This window comes from Nipponia nippon, unplaced genomic scaffold (genome assembly GCF_047370975.1).
Source record: "Nipponia nippon isolate SJK-2023a ecotype South Korea unplaced genomic scaffold, ASM4737097v1 scaffold_6, whole genome shotgun sequence".
In the NCBI taxonomy this organism is placed as follows: Eukaryota; Metazoa; Chordata; class Aves; order Pelecaniformes; family Threskiornithidae; genus Nipponia; species Nipponia nippon.
Window position 1 is genome coordinate 4,449,535 of NW_028262380.1, and position 22,643 is coordinate 4,472,177.

The 22,643-nt window shown below is 36.4% G+C and overlaps 1 protein-coding gene across 3 annotated transcripts in view; it reads left to right on the forward strand.

Moving 5' to 3' along the window:
• The window catches only part of CTNNA2 (catenin alpha 2), a 510,643-nt gene that overhangs the window by 56,306 nt on the left and 431,694 nt on the right, over positions 1 to 22,643 (forward strand). The window lies entirely within an intron of this gene.

Sequence of the window (22,643 nt, forward strand, 5' to 3'; positions counted from 1 at the left end):
AAATTTACATGTCCTGCGAGTGCACGCACAGGGGCAGGAGCTGTGCGGCCCAGTGAAATATGGCAGTAGACATCAAACTTCTGTCACCGTCAGCACAGTTGGCTGAGTCCGTGGCCTGGTGCCTTTCTGTTCCCGAGTTGCCATTAATAATGGGAAGCTGGTTACATAATTTTATTCTAGTAAGCTTCAGGATGGGTAGCTCCATTATTTAAAATACACACACAAGTCATTTTTCTTCTAGGAATGCTCCTTATATTAAAAATGAATGCCAGCTAACCCCATCTGTCCATCCACCTGTTACTAACAATTTTCTCATAGACATTGTGGGTCTTGAGATCGGTCTGCTGAATAGAAATGTAGGCCTTCTTTTGAATGTGAGACCAGACCTGATGCTTTTGTTTTCAGAATAAAACAGAGGTAAAATATAAATCGCTACTTCTTTAATTCCCCCGAAATGATGTCTCTGTATGGTTCCTATGCTTTTTAAAGTGAGTCACTTTCCAAAGAAAATTATACCTATTCTTTATTTTTGAAAAAAAGTACACTGTCTTTCTACAAATTGTTCTGGACGTGAAAGTCTATAACAATGTACGCAACTTTGCAGACTCAAAGGCAAAGAGATATGTTTCATTTCACATAGCTGTTGATAACATGGTATTTAACTTTATTGTAAACCTTGATAATTTTGTAGCTGATATGGAAGGCAGACTAAAATCCCAAATTCATTGTGATACCAACTGAAAAGTAGGTTATGAGCTCTCTGTTATTCTGATCCTGGTGTCGGCATAGGAAGTGAAGCCGCTGTGAACCATGATCTGTTGTGAAAAGAGCAAATTATTGAGTCTTCTGTGAGTGAATTTCCTGGTTTCCTTTCACTTTATTTTCCAACACCCTGCCCAGAAAAGAGAATACTTCGTCCAAGAAGTGAAAGTACCACTGTAGTTTCTCAAGTTGCTTAACTATATATCTATATCTGTATATCTATATATTTATACCTATATATTCCTATATTTCTATTTTATATATATATTTATATCTAGCTAAATCAAAAGTTTGATAGCAGCCTCAACAAATGTAAATAAAGAAATTACAGGCTGAACTACAGGACATGAATTTCTTCAGTGGTGGAAACTAAGGTGTCCAAGATCATACTTACCTTTGTATTTTGATGAGCAACAATGTATTTCTACTTTAGCAGTCTTTCAAGAAGACTAAAGAAAAAAAGTGCAGTCCAGAGGGGATAGAGAAATGTTGAGCTATTGCTTTATTCAACATTTATGAATATTTCCATTCTGATTTCTTCATTTCATAGGTTTCTAGATAGTATGGACATACAAATAACCATTTTTGAACATGTAATTTAATTTCTTGTATTAGAGAAATAAGTAGTTTTACTTATTTTCTTCTACTTTGAATCCAATAAACTATGTTTGATTAAAGCAAGTTTTTGTGAGCCACACAAACACTATCACAAAGCTTCAAGTGATGAGAAATGTGCTACCTTCAGATTGTGTTTATCTGTTGCATTTTTAGCTTAAGCTATTCAGCTGCTCTTTCTGTTTTTCTCAGATAAGTTAACGATCATCCCAGTTTAAAGGCTTTTCTTTTTTCTGCTTGAAATTGCATATACAGTCTGGTCAAGTCAAGAATAGTATCTCGGTTACCTCTGTTTGGGCTTAGATTGCAATCTGCCTATGCAGTGACAACCTCCACAAGATACTGTGTGCACGTTCCACATGCACAGATTTGGATCTCCTTAAAAAGTTTCAAAGCGCTTTCCTTCCTAAAGAGAACATCTAATTTGAAAGTTTATCTTGGCAAGTAAATAAGTACATAAATATTTAATCCCTGTCCAGTTTGAACTCTGATGTCCACTGTAGATTCAAAAGAACTTCTTAACACAGAAATCGTCGAGATGTGAAGTCCTTCCATAAGTCATTAAAAACAGATCATGGGATAGAAGAGAGAGTTTTAATGTCCGCAAAATGTAACAGAACTGTGCTGCACAAGTTCCTCAGCAACCTGACCTGACTTTGAAGGCAGCCCTACTTTGACCAGGAGTTTGGAGTAGATGACATCCTCAAGTCCCATGCAGCCAAAATTTGTCTGATTCTGTGGTTTTTAGCACTACCAAGACCAATCCATGTCTTATTTTGGCATTCACACTTGAATATTTAGAGCATCCTTTTGTTCTCCAAGCTGTGTATGGTTTTGGAGAATGCTTGAAAAACCAGAAACAGTTGTACACAAGACTTTGGGCTCCAAAAATGCTGATCAAGCCTTTTGTGTCTCTGTGTGTGTGTGTGGGATTTAGGCTCTGAACTCAGTGTATTTATAGGCACATGAGTGACAGATTTTCAAATGGTGGCGCATCTACTGACTTCTACTGAAATATTGGGAGTAATAAAGAAATGTGATGTGGATTTGAAAAAGAACACCTCAGTGTGCCAGGAGAATAGTGCATTAAAACTGTATTTTAGACAAGTTCATTAGTGTTCCAGATGAGAAAATATGGATAACCTATGAATTGATTTAGAAGAATTTATAAGATAGGAAGGTTGTCTGAGCTGGAGGCAAAAAAAAAAAAAAAAAATCCATTAACTGATCATGAGAACGCATTAGAAATGACAGAATTGCATTTATTCTAGGAAGCCCTGAACTAGCAAACTAATTAAAACTTTCCCTGGCTGTCAGAGATGTAAGAGTATTGGAGCTTGCTGGGGTACCCATTTTCCCAGTGCTTGTTGTCATGTTTAAAGAGTAACAGATATGCCCTGCCACATGTCTTTTATCACATTACTATAATTGAGATTTTGTAAGAAATGTGTGATTGAAAAATTTATTAGAATTTCTGTTCTCAACAATATTGAATTTAATAATTTAAATATGTTTCTTTGCTCTGGCTTCAATGTCACAATTAGCTAAAAGTAGAAGGTAATTTTATTTATTGCTAGTTTTGTTTTCTGAGAGTTTAACAGTTAATCTTTTTTATTATAACTCCTATAATTTTTAATTCTATGAAATTTTAATAAGGAAATGTATAACTAAAATATATTCTCAAGGGATACTGCTTCTTATTCTCACCTTCATGCATAGTAACCAAAATGAATTACAATTCTATTTGTCAGACTATGCATGGTTTTCATAAGAAAAAAGAATTACATTTTTAGGAAGGGCTTAACTGCCCTTACCTGATGTTTTATATGTAGCTGGAAAATAGTGCTTGTGGAGGTTGCCCATATGGACTCAGGGGATTTTTTTTTTTTTTTTTTTGGTTTCTGGTGGCTTTGCGTAATAATTAAATACAAATATGAATAGAAGTTATGTATGTTAAGGAGAGGAAAAAAAAAAAACCAAAACAAAGCAAAACAAAAAACCAAGCATAAACCAGCAACACTAATGCAATTGTTTTTTGGAAAAACACCCCAAATACTCATGTGTGAGCATATGGATGAAAAGATGAAGGAGCTGTGTGTAATTTTTGAAGATAAGATTTGCTCTTTTGATGAGATTTCAGATTTCTGCTGTCACCCTGTGGTTCTTTTCTGTAGTTTTTCCTAGGTATTTTAAATAGCTGTGAGGCTGTTTTACCAGTGTGCCTTTATTACCTGAGCCATGCAGCAGTTGGGCTTTTTAGGATCTTTAAATTTTTGGACTATTATGTGTTATTTCAGAATTGTAACAATAACACAAATAATAGTGAGTGTTCCTGTTGCAGATTTTTCATGCCTGTGTTTTCCTTCAGTATGACACATTTTTGTCCTGCTGGAGTTGCTGTGAAGAGACAATTCTGACTTGCACTGCATGTTTTGGCTTTTTTTCCCAGTAAATTTAAGATGCTTGTTATAGTAGCTTAGAATGAAACAATAGTATGTTGTAAGGCAGACAAAAATCATTGACTAATTATTATGCATTTTTTAATATATTTTATCACTCAGTATATATCTATACGATATATCTATAAAATAAACAAGTCACTAGATAAAATTCCAAATAGTTTTAATTAGTGCAACTTATTTAGAAAATCATAATAATTACGGCTGTTGTTATACTTCATGTTTTCTTCTCAAAGAACTTGTGCCTAGTCTAATCCTTTGTGCAGTGTATTTGGAAAATGGACTGATTTCTGTGCTGCTATGAGGAACATAAATATATTCCCAACCATTCCAGTTAATCAGATATTATTTATATTCAGTGAACCTTGCTTTTATTGCATTTGAACGCTAAATCTGGTGTTTTCCACGGGAAATATGGTATTGATTGCTATTGTCAAGGAGCTGCATCTGAACCACACCTACGCACGAACACCGACGGGTTTCCTTTTGGAGGGTTTGTGAATATGTACACATGTTTCAAACAATTTTGAGAAAAGTTGAGTAACTGGTAACGGAGCACTCTCTGCCTGATACACTTGTTCCACTTGTGTTAGTAATTGTGCAGAATTTTTGAGCTATTTCTCTATTTGATAGCTGGATTCAGCTGAAATCATCTTCAAGAGAGACCTAAAGGAAAATTAATTATAAAGGCTTATTTTTTGATCATTTGAGCTCAATTCAGCTGTGCAATAAGGTCAGTATTATTTTATTTTTTTTACTTGAATGGGACTATTTTCCCAGTTGTGAAGTTAGGTTCTGTGTAAGCTCTGTTTGTATCGGCACGCTCCCAGATCTGTGGCATTTCTGGGAGCGCAGGAGGACGGACTGCACGTCGGTATGCTCTGGCACGGGCTGATTAGGTGATGGCCATTCATGTCAGGGACTCAAAGCCAAAACCTATCAAAAAATTAATTTGGAATTTTTATTTTCTAATTGAAGCTGAACTTTAAACATTATTTATTTATGAACTTATTTTGTTGAATGGGAACAGAATCCACCTTACTTTCTCCAACATTACGCTGCGTATTGCTTAAAATAATTTCTGAACTAAAAACTAGCAGGTGCCCATTTACTTTAGGGTGTTTTTTTCATCTATTAGATTCTATTCTGCAAGTAACATCTGCTGCATTCTGGCCATCACTGTTACTTCTTTGCCATTGGATTCAGTTACATCTGTGCCTCTCTGTAAACCCTAGTTGGAATCTTCTCAGTATGGAGACTTTTTGTGCTGGCTAAAAGAACCTTTAACTAAATTTGATCTTTTCTATTTGTATTCTCCCTTGCTGGAAAACTCTATGCTATTTATAGATGTAGTTTCCTGTAAGATCTGGACCTTGTCAGTCTATGCCTTCCAGTGATTAGATTCAGTGTTTGAAGGTGTTTATGTATGTGTTTGTACTTCTGAGCTTAGGTATATGCAGGTTAGCATTTGCTGGGGGGAGAATGAAGACTCAGAGGGCTTTAGCTCCCATCCATTACTCCCATGTTCTGTTTTTATGGAATAATGATGCTTAAACTCAGAGCAATGAAACATGATGGCTACTTTTTTCTTCTCTTCTGCCACACAAGCCAATATGGAGACATGGTGAGAAAATTTGTTATTGGTGTATCACAGCTGGAAATGCAAGTTATGCTGGGAGCGTCGTAGGTGTGCAGTAAATGGTGACTGAAAAAGCGTATGGCTAAAATGGACCTACTCTACTGAGTAACTCTTTGTATTCTTAAATGCTGGACTTTCCATCCATTGAGAAACTCTTCGATCTTGTTCATCATTAGCAAATTATTAGTGGTTCAGGGTTACGGACAAAACCATTTTCATCACAGTTTAACTTGAAAAAAGCATTTACTGCTTTGACTCTTCACTCTCACAAGCAGTCTAACCTTATGAAGCAGGTTTTCTGTGTATGACATGAATATATCCAAGTGCAATAAGTGAGTTCTGAGACGGAATTTGCTGGACGTCTTTGTAAATACAGTGAATAAATAAACTATCAGACTTGATGCAGCTGTCTAGGTTGTGTCATGGCCTTGACTATTATATGAGCAGAAGTGCTCTTTCCCACTTACAGAGCTGATCTCTCCTCACAAATTGAGATCCATCTGTATTCTTGAAGTTAGACTCTCTTTTTGGGTCCAGGCTTCTGACATCTCATCAAAGCCAAACCAAGAGGCACAGGGAATAAATATGTATCTAATGACAAGAAGACATACACCATGTAGAAACACAGCTTTGTGTAGACGGTGTGCACATTAATATAATTCTCCAACCACAAACCTCATCGCTTGGCTAGCAGGGATACCAGTTGTCCTTGCAAAGAACCAGAGTTGTAACTTCAGGAGAGAGAACTGGTGTAAAGTTTCCCCCATTGTAGCTGATTCGAGTGTAATCGTAATGGGGACAGTGTCTTGACTGAAAAGAAATATAATACATAAACAAGAAAAGACAGATAGCTGAATATCAAGCTAGAGTAAACGTTGAGAAGTTTTGCTGGTATTTCCAATTGCGGCTCCATTGCAAGAATGAATGAATTGCAGTGGAGAGGCCGGGGCAGGGAGGAGCTGGATGAGTCTTTCCTGCAAGGCATTCATCGGGGAAGAATTAGTGCAAGGAATTGCATAGCTGAAGCCTGGGAAAGTCCCTGATAGTGTCTTCATCCTGTATACTGAAATAGTACAGCCTGCAGTTTTGGAACTTTTGAAACCATAGTCTTTTCTTGCATATGGTTTTCTTGCAACTGTTTCACGGAAGAGTTTTCAGAAAATGGTGTTCTTGCCTGGGATTTCCAAACTCTAAGCAAGAAGATGAACCAAATATGAATAATTATTGTAATATCTTTCTTCTACTTGTGTCCTTGAAGATGCATAGCAAGATGCAGTGAAGCAGAGATGAGCCTTTTTCTGTCCTCAGACATACAGCTCAGCAGGTTCTTAACAATCCTGTTGATTTAATCTGGGTCATCGCTGTAGAAGGGGAACATCTAAAGGTTTTGAGGGAGAATTGGCTTTGGTTGCATTTGTAATTGATTCTTTTCAGTTTGTTTGAAAAGCAGTTATATGTTTTATTTTTTCTTAATATCTTGTGAGCTACGTGTCACTTCCAAAAATTCTCGCAGTCAACAAATGTATTAGCAAATTACAGTCTTTTTCTTTTATGTGAAAAATGCTAATTAAAGCAGGATAGCTATATCAGCTTATGTTTTAAAAGATGATTGCATAGTTAACAGCCGATGGCCTTGTTACAAAAGAAGTAATGGATTTTCATTTTGACTGATAAGCAAATTCTTCTTGCTATCATAAACTTATACTTACTAGAAGTGTTTGACACATTTTTTCCAGTGGTTAAAATAAAAGACTTCAAAATTATTGCAGCAGATATAACTGCTAATATAATAGTTTATATAACTGTAATAGTTCCAAGTCTAGGATATATTTGTACTGTAATTGAGTGCTTTAACAGGGGGTTAACTTGAAAAAAATGGTTTTAATATCACCAAATGTGAATCAAATGTATTAAAAATAAACAATGTCAGTCACGTACTGTATGAGCAGGGTGTTGGTATGGTTTGTTAAACTGCAGCTTCAAAATAGCTGTTATAATATCCAGCTGAACATGAGCTCATAGTAGCAAAAGATAATATGATCCTTAAGTGGATCAGCTGGTGGGTATAAAGTAAATTTAGTGAGACAGTAATATTGTTATAACATAGCATTAATGAGATTATTATTGGAAGGATTCCCCATTCTCAAAAAAGATGTTGATAAACTGGAGGAAGATCAGAGAAGAATTATGTGAATGATTTGAGTTTTGGCTTTTAATGGCAGACTAAAGACTTTGGATGTATTTAATTTACATGCAGGCTTATCAATAAAAAGAAATTGTCTTAAATTAACTGTCAGTGTAGATTTCAAGACTATTTCTGGTAGCACTTACAGTGTAAATAATATTCTAGAATTAATTTAAACTAAATTCAAATATGGGATTCACACCCTGAAACTAAAACATCCCAACATTAAACTGATATTCAGTAGGAATTTTGGAGTAAGAACTTACAGGAGTAGGCTGTAGTAAGTTAAGAGGTATTATGATCTTAACCAGTATACATTTATGTATGAGCAAAAAGTTTTCTTGTAGGGAAGGATTTTTTTAATCTGACAAAATCCTCTGGCTGGAAACTGAAAAGATAAGTAAATATGAACTATAGATAAACTATAAATAACATACAAGCTGGCATAGGTCTCCTAGAATGGTGGGCAACTCAGTGTTACCAGAATCTGTGATTAAAAACTGGATGTATTTCTGAAGGACATGATTTAGGTCTAGCAGGAGTTATAAAACTGGGAAAAGAATTACTGGAAGAACAAAAAACTGCGATACTGGGACTTCTCACTTTATGAATCAGGGAGGAAGCGGGAGCAGAATTGCTTGTTTTCTGTCATAGATCAGATTTGCCAGGAAAAAGAGAAAATAGATACACAGCCTATGTGATTAAATATGTATGCTTCTAATGACTTCGGAAGCAGTTTGGATATTAAAGTCTGTAATCCATCTTAGCTTCATTCTTGAGAGTGAGGTAAAAATCTTTTTCGCTTTCTTATTTTTCATTAACTTAATTTGCTGTATGTCATCAATCCGCAAAAGTTAAAAAGGCTACAAAATAATCCTGATTACAAAAAGAATACGCTAATTACAAGATTTTGCTTTGAGGTGTTAATTAACCTAATTATAATAGATCCACGTTCTGAAAAGCAGTGGCAATTTTTGTTCCATTTCCCTTCATTACGTATTTCTGAAGATTGACTGATTTATTTGCAGTTCAAAGAATTCAGGGCATGGATACGTGGATCTTTTTTTTTTCTTTTTTTTTTTTTTCCCCTTCCTATGTTAATTTCTTTGGAATATTGATTCCATTGGGTGTGCACCTTTTAATGGATCCAAGTACATTTTTTAGCGATCTTTGAATGTTTTATAAGATGCAATAGTATGGAACTAGAGAGAGATCTGAGCTTTTGGTGTATTTTAAACAAGACATTGATTTTCAGCCAGAGAAATTTAGAAATGCATTGCAGTTTTGCCTTAAGCATGGTCAAATTACCATATTTGGTTTCCTGTTTGGTAAATTAATGTTTAGTATCTCGTCCCACAACCTCCTAAGTGGCTGGTGTTCTTGAATATTATGTCTCTGAGCAGCAAATGCTCAGATTGGGAAGAAATGTCCTTTTCTACTTGTCTCTTTCAATGGGATGATATTTTCCCCTTGATGTATTGAAGTTTCTCTCTTATTTAGTATATTTCTACATACTACTGTAGTCATTGAGTACTCATTGATGAGACTTCTCAAACCTTTTACTACTGTATAATGGGGTTATTAAGCACATGTAACTCATGCTTAGGGTGTTCAGCGCAGCTGTGTTCAATATTGTGCAGATGACCTTTGAAGAATACACAAGCAATATTGCTCTGCTGAGTGGAAATTTTTCTTTTTGTAGATATCTGGTTTTTTAGAATAAGTTTTTTTAAACCCTAAATGAAGTCAGTACTAGAATTTTCATTCTCATTTAGTTTGTTGGGTCAGTGTGGAGCAAGGGACTAGTTGCTCAAATTTTCACTCTTGGCTGATAGCTAGCTCATAAATGCAAGAGTATTTAGCAAAAAAAAATGTGCATAATCCTAACAAAGTAGCCCTGACACCTTATTTTATGTGAGTATTTTTCTTTAGATATTATTTTTAAAGATGAAAATAGATGGAATTGATTATGCATACCCTTTTAAACCAAGAAATACAGCTTAATTTTAGCTTGAGAAACTGTTAGTGTGGAAGAGGATAAACCAAAAATAATTCCTCACCTGCTAAAAGTTACTGCAGACATGGCTCTTCAGATTGCAGTCAATCTGTTCTCCTTTTCCAAATCACCTGCCACAGCACTGATATTTGGTATGTGTGGCTTAGCAGTGTCCTGTGCCGTGTCCCTTGCTCTGGGCTGTGCCTGACGTGGTGGGTCCTGGAGCAGAAGAGCTGTGGCAGAGCTCTGCCCTGCACCCAAGCCAGGTTGGTGCCTCCTACTTGCCCATTACTTGGCAGCAACCTGGTGTAGCCCTCGCTCTGTCATACAGCCACAGACACCTGGTTCTTGACCTGGGATTTTACACAGCTTTCGTGTGACCTGACCTCTTATCCTGCATGCATATATGCATTAAATGATCCGACATTTGAAGATTTTTCCACCTTTTGCCCACCTGGAAAACTCTTGACAAGATATGGCACATTCAGCCTGGGTTTAGTTTTTCTATTTTTTTGCTTTTACCCCCCAAACTTTATCTTGCCTGTCAGCATGCATTTGGGATGGAAGGAGTGGGGAACAGGTGAACCTTTGACTTTGTTTTCCTGACAGACCTCGTCATGTACTTTCTAGGGAGCACTTGTTGCACCAGGTCCAGGTCTAGTGTAATTCCCTTCTCAAAGCAGCAATCAGACTGGGAGTCAGTCAACCTTTCAAAATTAGTTCATGATCCTTAGAGGATATAACAATATACTGACCTTTCAGGTTGTGAAATCACAAGCTAGCCCTGTGCTTGTGAGCATCGTCATTATTAGACACGTGCGCTTTCTTGTTCTAAAACCTTATCTGCTTGTACAAACAGTTAAACTGTAAGTTTTCAGAGAAGGATTTTGGAGAAATGAGATTTGCAACAGGAATTAATTTTCCTGATTGATTGCATTTTGCTCTATAGTAATGAAAATGTATTGTATCTGCTTATGCTAATAGTAAGTTCCTTTATTAGAAAGTATTCATATAGAAGCATAATGAATCCAGTGTACTGAATGGCTACTGAATATTGAGTTGTTTCCAGGGGAGATACGTATTAACCTATTCAGTTTTTCCCAGCGAATTATACATATCTGCACTTTGTAGTGCAGAAAGATTAAGCTTTTACTACTCTACTGGAAATCTTTTAATTGCCAGGTAGTTTTTCACTTTTCTGAAGAAGCAATTGGCTCAAAAAACCTGACAAAAATGAATGGATGAGACACTGCGCATATATATATATATATGTACACACACACACTCATATATATGTGTGTGTATATACACACGCATATATATACACATATATATACACACACATACATATGTGTATATATATATAATTTATTTTTTCTTTCCGGTCTTCTACTCAGTCCATATTCTTTTAATCTGCTTCCTTCATATGTTCCACCACATAAGAGATCTTTGAATGCTTCCACGAACATGTAACATTTATATTTTTTATTTCTTCTTAAACTGAGGGACTCCGTGCTTTCACATATGTGAAATATGATATTGTTGAGTATTGGAATGTGATGGAATAAAAAAGTTCGTGGTCATGTTTTTGTCCTTCATAGAAAAGGAAATGGGCTTTATTTGAGCAGTTTCTGCCTGACATAACTGAAGTACTTGTTAGAGTAACTGAAAACATGTGGGTGTATTCTCGGTGTAGTGCTGGTTATGACGAGTTAGCGAGCTCCAGCTGTCTGCTTCCCCATGCGGCAGACGTAGCTGGAAAGAGAAGTTTCTACTTCCTTGCTAGCTTGCTTGGTCAAGTAAGAAGGAGTTAGGAACGTTGTTTTCTATTTTCATATGTTGGTTGGCATCTCGTTGCTAGAAGTCTCTTCGTTATGAACTTTCCTGTGTTCTCAGCCTGGTTGCCTGTGTCAGGTTTTCCTGGGTTCATCACCTGCAGTAAAGCTGGGTAGAAAGCTGCAGTGCCATATCATGGAGAGTGAAAAGTTGGTCCTCTGTTCTCAATCAAGGTAAAATTTAGGAGCCTCAGCACTTTATCAAATGTACTTTATCGTCATTCCTCAGTCATTCTTAGTGTGGACCACTACTTGAAACTGAAAAGGCCCGACCTGTTTTTGAAGTATGCATACCTGCTAACATGACAGGCCATATATTTTCGTTATTAATATACCTTGTTACACAAGTATTATAAATTCTTTGGGCAGAATGATTGAAGTTGTACATATTCCCATTAGTGCCTGTCAACTTTGTTGATAGATACGTACCAGTAGTATAATATACAGAATGGACTGATGCAGCTCAAAGCTATTTCTTTTTCTCTCTCAAAAGGCATATTGCGAGTGCTTCTCTTTATTTATGTTTTAATTTGTTTTGAATATTATGTAGAAAGAGATTTTTGTTAAAGAAAAAGGTGGGGTGGGTACTTTGTGACACTAACAAAATTGCAGCAATTGTACTGCTTTAAGATCTTTAGTCTCCTATAAAAATTGACTTTTTTCTTGCAGTAGACGAACTGCAAGAGTGGAAATTGTTATTGCAGTCATCATCCTAGAGCTTTTGCAGGTGTTTAAATTTTACTGAACAAAAATTACTAAGCACATTGAAACTGAAGACTGAAATTTTGAGCTCAATGTAGTAGTCACTGCATAATATTTTATACATCTTTAATGAGAGCTTAGTAATGCATATGTTCTTCACACCTCTCAGCCTTTTTCATTGAACTAAAAATGTTGAAGAGTAAAATTGGTATAATTAAGTTACACAATTGTGTTCTCTTTTCAAGTGATTGGCCCTGCAGTTTTCTCTTTAGACTTAGGAGAGTATCCTCAATTAATGTGAGGGATTTTTGCCTTTTCTGGTTGTGGTTTTTGTGTGGAGTTTGTTTTGTTTGTTTTGTTTTGTTTTTCTTTTTGTTTTGTGACTGTTTTGCTTTTACAACCCAGCAATAGCCGTTTAGGCTGGATGAGCCAGCAAGGACATTAAACATCCATAGATCATTTATTTTTACATCTCTCGTGGAAATGAGAGGAAGCCCAGAGTATCAGTTTGTACTGAGCAGTGTGAGGTTTGTGTATATTCAAACAGTTGGAATGGTGTATTTTTATACATACTTTTGTCAGCAGAGAAATTCTAAAACAATTATGTCAGAAAATAAGTCAGAAAAAATTCAGACGCTTATATGATGCTTCCCTGTTCGTTAACAGTGATGCTCCTAATGCTGATTTGCCTTGAAGCAGGATGCATCCTTCAGAGGTCTTCTGTCTGCAGCCTTTCCTCCAAGTCTGCTGGGAAGCAAGGAAAGCAAGACTGACATTTTTCTCTCTGGGGAAGTAAATATAAGGCACCACTTAGCAGGGGAGCTGCGATCAGATCTGCAGATGTTTCTGTCAGTGGTCTTGTGAGCGGACGCCCACAGAAGTCCTATTAAGTAGCCAATAATTTGGTGCTTAACTCTTTTGGAAATGGGATCACTGCTCCTGTGAGGAATCAAAGTGCAAGTTGCTATGAGTGGCATAGCCCTGAGTGCTGGTTGAGAGCTTTTTGGTCTTGTGCATCTAAAAATCATCAGTTGAAGAAGGTGCATGCTAATGTGCTGTTCACACGTATTTGTTAATCCATTGCTCCATTAATACCTTATTCACTACAGTCTCACTGCTATTCGAGGCTGAGGACTTCCATGACTGCAGAACTTGCACTTTTATCTGGAGTACTGTTCTCTGGTGCTTCACCTTTTATTTCTGTTCTAAAATCTTGCATGATGTTGAGTTACTTATTAGTAGGTACCTCTTACAGCCACATCCGATTGAGGATTATGGATTTAGCCAGTATAAAGCCATGTAAAGAAATGCCACTAGGATAGTCAATGGCCATACCCACAACATGTTTTTTGAACATCCTTAGAAAAACAAACAAACCCTTTCCTTTTTGGATAGTATTTTCTTCCTAAATCTCAATTCTGAAGAAGCATTTGGCTTGCTAAAATGCTTTAAAAAATGCAAAAACCTTGGTGCTTCTCTGGATTCTGTATTCTGATAGCAGAGAAGAAGTCATTTTAGAGAGAGTATTTCTCCATCCCATGTTAGAATCAGGTGCGACTGCAGAGCTGCTATGAAGGACAAAACCTTGAACTGAAATGATTATCTGCTACTGCTTCTGCTGACCTACAGCTTGTGGCTTCCACTGGTCTTGATACCAAATGTTGAGCCATGACAGGGAAGCCAAAGGATCTTCAAGTTTATGTAATGTAGTCCTCTCATCTCCTTGTCCTCTTGGCCTCCCCTCCAATCCTTTGCTTTTGCTAATTGCTTGGTTTTGTCCCGAGGCACCATTCTGTTCCAAAATACCAATAAAACTTATGAATTGCATGTCAAGAAAGTGTAATTAAATGCTTTTGAACTGGAAGGAAAACTACTGAAAATATTTTAAGCTTTCATTCTTTATGGAGTGGAAATTTAGTAGACAGAAGCAGTTTTAGAACTTTGGAGGTGATGGTTTTAGAAGTTTAATTTCAGTTTTTAGCTTCCTATAGTAATTTTATGCAGGATTGTTTTACTACTCCCATTTGACCAGGTCATTTGTGTCTACTCCTTCAAATATTTCCCTTGGCCAAAAAATTTCTAGTTCTTACATCATCAGTCTATGTCCTGTGATAATTTCTTCTCTTTTTTCCTTCCTCCCTGTTCTTCCTGGTTAAAATATCTGGGTACTCTAGATTCTTTTAAAATCACTGCATTAAAAAAAAATCCTGCTCCTTTTAACCCAGAAATTCTTGTGCTTTTCTTCAGGCCACACTCTGGGTGGTCCATGTTTTTCTCTGCCAGACTCTTAGTAGGTCCTTGCTTTTACAATAGGAACACAATGAGGAACTCCTGTTCCTTAAGGCTTCCATGGTAACATCTGGTTCCTCGGTACTTCTGTGCTCTTCTCTCTGACACAGCTTTTGGTCTAGTGTGCTTTTATTGCAGAAAAGGGCAGGAATCGGCAGGGTTGCATTTTTTGGTTTAGAATTTCCTGGTTTAGAGAAAGTTATTTTAGGTTAACAGGCTGTTGGGTCTGAATTCATCAGCTGGTTATATTTTGAGTTTCATAAGTCTCATTTAAAGAAACTTCATTCATTCATTGGACAATCAGTCATGTTACAAATGTTCTGTATACTTGGCAGTCTGAACTGCGAATGTAATTACAAGTTTTCCGTTGAACTGCTGGCAAATACTTAGGTAATGTATACTTTTTATGAGTCAACTCAGTTGCAGTGAGTCAGCTGCTCTTCTAATGTGTATGTCTTTCACTGATGTGCCCATCGGAGAGCTAAGGCTTCAAAGGCCACATGTTAAGAAGATATATATTGGAGTGTAATATAACCTTTTTTTATGATATCTCCTTCCTCTGTCACACTACCCAGTACTGTATAGAACATTATCTTCATTGATTTCCTTGTCAGTGGTTGCTGTAAGCTTATATGATGTATACGTTGAGGTTATATGGTTTGCTGTGTAGGTATGTGATACTGTCACTGTGCTCTCTCTATATGAGATGATATATTTGCCACTGCGGTATCTGAATGCTCTGCAAGAAGCTTATTTAACCAGAAAATGAATATGTGTAATCAGCATCTAAATTCACAGAAGTCCAACAGGGAAGCTTATGCTGGGTTCCTGCATTTCCATTTATGTAGGGTGGAACTATCAAAAAGCTAATTCTTTCCTCAAAATGCGCCTTATGCTGGATTCATTAACTTCCACTTTTGTCCACTGAGAATGTGTGGGCAACTTGATATTCATAAAAGCTTTATTAACATTTATAATTACATTTTATACTACTGCAGAACTCATTTTTACTTTTCATGAGATTTTTATGATGTTGTTTGTCCTTGTAAATTTATTTTCTGTGGTCTTAATTTAGTAAATCTCGTACAAGATACTGAAGAACTTTATGTAAATAACATGATCAGAGGCTTTTTTATTGAGTTTTATTCTTGTTTGACACATTTTCTTTTTAAGTAACTAAATCTATATATTTCAAATGTTTCTGTGACTTAGTAGAGATCTAGGTGTAATAGATCCTGGATTTAGTAAGCGTTCTGTGTTGATATAAGGTACACATATGAAAAAATACTAGCATTTTACATTACATTACATTTTACGTTACGTCTCCATATTGATCAAGTCAACATGTTCTGTTGACCATATTGATCAATTCTGATTAACCACCTTAGCCCTGAATATTCAGTTACTTTTATGGCAAGAGTGACACATTACTCAAATATTTTTCCTTTTATTGGAGGCTTTTTAGAGGGATGTTGTCCATCATCGTCATTTCCCCTCCCCCCCCCCCCCCTCAATGAACAAACAAAGAATGAAAAAAAAAAAGAAAAGTTTTACTGTTTTACTTTATCAGATTGTTTAATTCTGGTCCAACCTTAACGATTCTATGAGTCTAAATGAATTTGGAAAATATATTTTGTCTATTTTTTTCCCCCATGTAAGACTTTATATTATATTGTATTCCCCAGCACAGTTTATATTCTAAAATTGGTTCTACTTAGAGATGAAGTGCATATGATAGTTCATTATTTATCAGGTATTTCTGTTTGCCATGTCATGTTTATTCATTTAACATACACTTTATTTTTACAAGTCATTCCACACAGGGAAACATAAGCCAGCTGATCAATTCCCCTGCAAGTGGTAGTGAGCCAGTCAGCCCATCTGCAGCTGGAGGGACGTGGATTGGGCGTACTGGGAAGCAAGTGATGGCGAGCTGGGAAAACAAAACACGTTAGAGACTAAGATGCTCATAGAACAGGTGCTCACAGAACAGACTTGTCTTACTTATTCTGAGCACTTCATCCAAAACAAAGAAACTACTTTAATATTCATCCTCCCAAGGCAAATTTTGGTATGATAACAGTGTTGTCCCTGAGTCTCTTACCAGACTTGTGTAAAAAATTAGCATAATCTAGTTATAATGAAAATCTGACCTGCGATTGCCTCACTTCCTAAATGGCTGAAGGGGAAAAAAAAACCAAAACATTCCAAGATGAGACAGATGAGCAGTCTTCTTACTTCTTGAAAGAAGAAAAAAACCTAACAAAACCCAAAGTGTTTGGAGAATGCCATAGACCATTTGAAATTTTTACAGCTCTAAAAGAGCTTGCTGTTTTGTGAGGCGTGGTTTGAGGGGCTGTGGTACTGCAGGCTTTTACTAGTACTTGTTTTTTTCTGGAGTGGTTGCCCAGCTGTGGGATACAATTATAATACATTCTTTTCGTCCAACGTTGATCAGCTAATCCAAAATCAGAATACTTTGCAGGTGTTACATTTTTATTACTGAGTTATGCAAAACATGCTAGTTTAAGATCTGCATTACTTCAAACAATGATTTGTTATAGTCTGATATAAGAGAGTGAAATTACTATTTTTTAAGTATGAGTGAAAAACTAAGAAGTAAGGAAAAGGTGCTATGAGCTTTTGAATTGTTCCTGCTTATTGTTTATTTTGAGTTTTCTGCAGCAGAGAGGTGCAGAAATCACTTGGCCATGTTTTTGAAAATTTTCAAATAGGCAGTAAAAGCAAAACCAGCCGTCTCCACATTCTTGTTGGGCAGCCTTTTCTCCCTCTTGTGCTTTCATAAATTGTATGTCTGCAATGCAAGAGATGGGGACACTGGGTCTCCTTAACAAAAGGGCTGTGGGATAGTGGCAAAAGAATGCTTTTTGAGTAATATTGGTCTGGAAATGGTAAAACTGTTGTTGATGATCCTATTCACAAAAATGTAGTATGATATGTACATCCAGAGTGGGAAACTGGAGCAAGTGGGAAGACTTATAAATCCCTGAAATCAGAGTATTAGATTGTCTCAAGTCTAATACTCACTACCTGTTTGTTTGTTTATGAGAGTAAACCAAATGTCTATTTTCTAGTTCTTACAAGTTTGTATTGTTAGAAATATTGTGACTAAGGAGCTATCTTTCTTTACAACACAGTTTCTTATAGTTCTGTTGCATGACTCTGGGATTTACTGTGTGCAGTGCACTGGTTCATTCTTATTCACTTGACTTATGAAAACAATTGAAACTCCTGTTAATTCTACTGTAAGAACTTCTTTAATGCTAAGTATATACTGAAGTGCCATCCTGACTACAGGTATTCCTTGACATGGCTTCCTGATCACAGCTGTAACTTTCAGTCCCATGTTTCTTTTTAGCTCTTGTTTAGTAAAAAAAGGACAGGATCCAATTCCTTTTAGCTTGTGACAGTGGAAATCAATAAGGCTGTCCTGGATTGATTTTTGTACCTGTACTAAATGAATAGACATTTTTCTTAAGCGATATAATCTTAATTCTTTTTATAGTTGTGTGACAAGATTTGGAAGATTTACATTAACTTTGTTGTTAACATCTGACAGTAAATTCTGTATAAAATAAAAAAAAAAAAAAAGACTAATAAAAGTTTTAGCGTGTAGGTTCTGCAGGTATCCCTAGAGGTATTTTAGATCACATATGCTTTTAGAAATTGATTCCTACAGATAAATGTAAAATTAAGTTATTAAAAGACTGAGTAAATGGAAGTGCTTTCTCTTGCGAAGGACTAGCTTTATAGCTAGAAGTCTTTTTTTGTTAATTGTGTATTTTACTAAAAGAGATATTCAAGCTTTAAAATTCTATTTTCCTAGCTGTTAGAATAAAAATTATACGGTATGTCCATAACCATGCAGAGACTCCAAAAAGGTAATTAAAAAATGATGCTGCAGAAGAGGTGTTTGTTGCCAGACCCTGCCACTGCACATATGATTAATGTTTTGCATTACTCATTCAGCTACTCTAACCCATCTTTGCTTTCATCACTAGCAAATGCAATAGTAGACCTGGGCAGATTTTGTACCTTTCGTTAACATATCAGTAGAGTTGAATGACCCAGTTGCTAGGCAATTTTTAAACAGATTTTTCAGGTGGGACTCAATATGTTTTGTAGTACTCTGGTAGCCAAGAAATAATTTTTCGGTGGCAAAAAATCTAATTGGTTCTATTGAAATTTTCTTCAAACCCTCTAACATTATAACACACTGACACAGGAATTATCAGTGCTGTGAGATAGCTGCCAAGTCCAGGCAGCTGCTTTCAGAGGCAAAGTCCTGTTAAAAATCAGCAAAAAACCTCAAGGACACATGCTTTGATAAGCACCTGATGCTTGTAAGGGCTGTCAGGCTGAGCTCTGGTTTGCCACATCTCCTGTCTTCACCAGTGTCCAACAGCAGATAGTTATGGGAGATTGTAAAGCTCAGTAAATGTGTAGAGATTGCTGTCTTTGAACCACCGATTGGCAGGAGCCAGGGCTTCCTGAGCCTCAGACTTGGGGGCAGAGACAAAGGAGGAGAACATGGAGTTCCTGGAGGTTTCACAGGTATCATGAAGGTGTGCGTGCAGGGAGGAAGATCTGCGCTCTCTGGTCACCCTTCTTCCTCAGTTGTTTGTTCCATTGCATCTTTTTTGAGGGAGTGATTTGAATCTCAGCTAGTTTTCAGCAACATTTTTTGTTGAGTTTGTACAGGGTATAGGAAATGTGGATTCTTGCAATTACCTCCTGTAACAGGGACTAGACTTGACCGAGTAAGGAGAACTTGATGCCATGTATCTTGACTTCACGAAGACTTTTAATACTGCTTGAAATGGCATTCTCAGGAGGAAGCTATCATTTAGGTGAAACTGCTATGAAATGAGATTTACTTCCAGGTTTCACTGTCAATATAGGTGAGTCAACCAAATGGTATTCTGATTCTTTCAGTGTTTTAACTAATGGTCCAAGTGATGGAATGGGGAGATGCCTACTATCTTTGCAGGGAACACGAAGCAGAGTTGGGACTGTAAGCATGCTGGTAGACAGAATTAGGAGTCAACATAACCTTGGCAAATTGCAGATGATAATCTGAAAATATAGAATGTACAGGCAATTAGAAAGCTCTGCACTTGGCATAATTAATTGCATAAATACGCATCAGTGACCTGCCATAGTAGAGCAGGCAAGGAATGGCAGTGGATCATAGCTGAGCATGTCGAGAGTGTCATGATTTACTAAACAGTCATGCACTAAATTCAGCTGTAGAACAGAAATACACCTTTCTGAAAAATAATCCTCCCATGCTTTTCAGCATTGGGGAGGGCTGTGCTGGCAAGTAAGATGCAATATGCTGTCCAGTTTAAGCACCGCACTTCAGGAAAGATTTGAGCAGTTAAAAGGAGTCTAGATAAGAGCAATAACAAAGATCAGAAGTGTAGAAAACGACATTCTGTGAAAGAGTGGACAAATTGGAGCTGTTATTCTAAGGAAAGAAGACTGAAGCAGAATATAACAGTTCTCAAATACATGAAGAGGGAATGGGACAATTTGTTCTCCATGCCAGTAGTGGATAGAATGAGAAATAATGGACTTAAGGTGAAATGGAGAAGATTCCAGATAGATACCAGAAAACAGCTTTCTCATAGTAAGACTAGTGAAGCATTGAAATAGGTTTCCCAAGGAAGTCCTGCAGTGGATGGTATTCAAGGTCCTTAAAACTGGAGCAGATAACGGTTCTGCTGTACCACTGTTGGGAATGGCAGAGGTAGAGCTGATTCTGTTTCGGGGTGACATAGCTCAGAATTTTTTTTTTTACACCTTTTCCACGCATATGGTGCCAGAATGATTTTTTGTTTGTTTGTTTTTCTGAATTTCTTTCCTGTTAAGTCTTTGCCTTTTTGACCATCAGTGAGTAGTGGCATTCACAGCATCTCTCTGATCTCTTCTGAATAGTGATAGCTTTGTATATATCCTTGTTTTTTTCCTTACTGTGCATACCTTTATATTTTCAGGATTTAAGTTTATCTGTCATTTTATCACTAAATGCAGCAAGTGTCCTCTGTGCTTCTATGTGGTCAGCTTTAATTTTGATTAAGTTCAGTAACATACTATTGTATTTCATGCATACTGTGTCATCTGTTTCTTTTCCACTTTATTCATATATCAAACACCAGAATTGTTCTTGAAATCTTCAGTATCTTTTCTGTGTCCTTTGCTAAATTTGAAGGCTGAAGTATTTCAGTTAAAAATCTCTATCGCAGGCCCAAGAGGAAGTAAGAAAACTGATGGAGACCTTTGATCAGAGATACTCTGCATGTAAGATCTTGGGTCTGGGGAACTTAGCTGTTACATTTTAATTACTTTTATTATTGAGTTATATTATTCTGGGGTTTGTGAAAGGTTATGACTGCAATCTGAGCAATTTCCTGAAAAAAAAGAGGATGTGAACAAACACGAGGCATAATATTAAGGTTTTTGTCATGGAAAAAGCAGGAAAGGTCACAATGCTTTTTTTCTGACCTTTCTCTCATTTCGATTCTCAAGACACTTTTCTTTAAGAAGAAAAAGATTGGCAGATTCTACTATTCTAAGAAAGCTGTAAGATTTTTATTAAGTGTTGGGGCCGGGATCAAGGATTGGGTCAAGACTAAACAACAACAAAGTTTGTTCTCACTCAGAGACTGATAATCAGAAATAACGAGCAATCAAATTTTAACTAAATATTGGGGGAGTCTTCATGGTGTTTTGCCTTTTTCTGTGAAAATTCTCTGCTCTCTCTTGAAAGACCGATTCTTTTCTCTGTATTAAAAACAAACGGAATGTGCTTCTGGAGAGTGTGTGTGTGTATGTGTAGGTTTGCATTTTTATTATTTTTAGAGACTGCATAGTTTCAGGTCAGCACTGAGGCTTCTTATTCTGGTAACAAATTATTCCCTTCCACTTAGTCTGAAAGAGCCTAATATTCGTGGTAAGGAAGTTCTGGCTTTCCCCCCTGCTGGTGCTCAACTTTGAGACTAATAAGCGACCTAATGCCGCCTTAAAAATTGGGAGATTTATCAGCCGGAGATAAATCAGCAGACATTCTTCCTGTGGTAACAAGATTTTAAATGGGGACTTTATCTTTGAGTGCAAGCTGTGCCCCCGAGTCATAGTGAAGCGAAGTTGTGATTCATTACAAAATGCTCAGGCATTAGCATCATATGCCTAATGAATAATGTCACGTATTTGGACTTGAGTATCTTCTAGCCTGTGCTGCTGTGGATCGGATCTGTTGTGCCATGAGCTGTACAAACTCACAACAAAGTGACTGTTCGTACTTTCAAGAGCTTTTTGCGCCCTTAGTCTGTGCTACTTTCCTGTTTTGTTAGTTCTTTGTGCATGTCTTTTAAATTCAGCAGAGGGATTTTTTATATAGCTGTTTTAAGAGTGGATTGTTTGAAACAAAAGGCAAGGCTGCTACTGAAGCTACCAATTTTTTCAAAAACATTGATATAGAAGGGGGAAAACATCCTTCAGATCATCTATAGTTAAATAGGAAATATTTTGGTTTTGAAAAGTTAATAGGTGTGAAAGCTTTGCTTGTGCAATCAAACATTAAAATTAATCAATTTTCCATTCATATCTGATTATATTAAAGAGAGCATAAATACTTAACTACTTGAATTCATATTCTGGCCAAAAATATTTAGCAAATGTAAAGTGGATTTCTATGGTAATTTTCTAAGGTTGTCTAACTTGATGTCCTTTCTGTGACTTCAGTTTCATTTATGAAATAAAAGCGAATATTTAAGCGTCTTGAATACCTTACTTCCACCTGCATTTGCCTATGTAGAAAACCATCAGGTTATTTAGATTTAGGCTTCAAGTTTGCTTGTTGGTGCCAGATACTGGAAATATTGAAGATCTGTGTGTAAATTCTGTTTGTAAAAAAAACCCAAACAAACAAACAAAAAAACCCCAAAAAACAAACAAAATCTGTCATTATGAGGCAAATCCCGCCTCAGTTAGAGGCAAGGTTTGTTGTTTGCCACTTCTTTTCATGCTATACTACCAATTTTTATTTTATATGTAATTTAACTCTATCTTACTTATCTACTTTGTAATCAATATAATTTAAAAAAAAAACCACAAAACTTTCTGTGAATTTTGAATT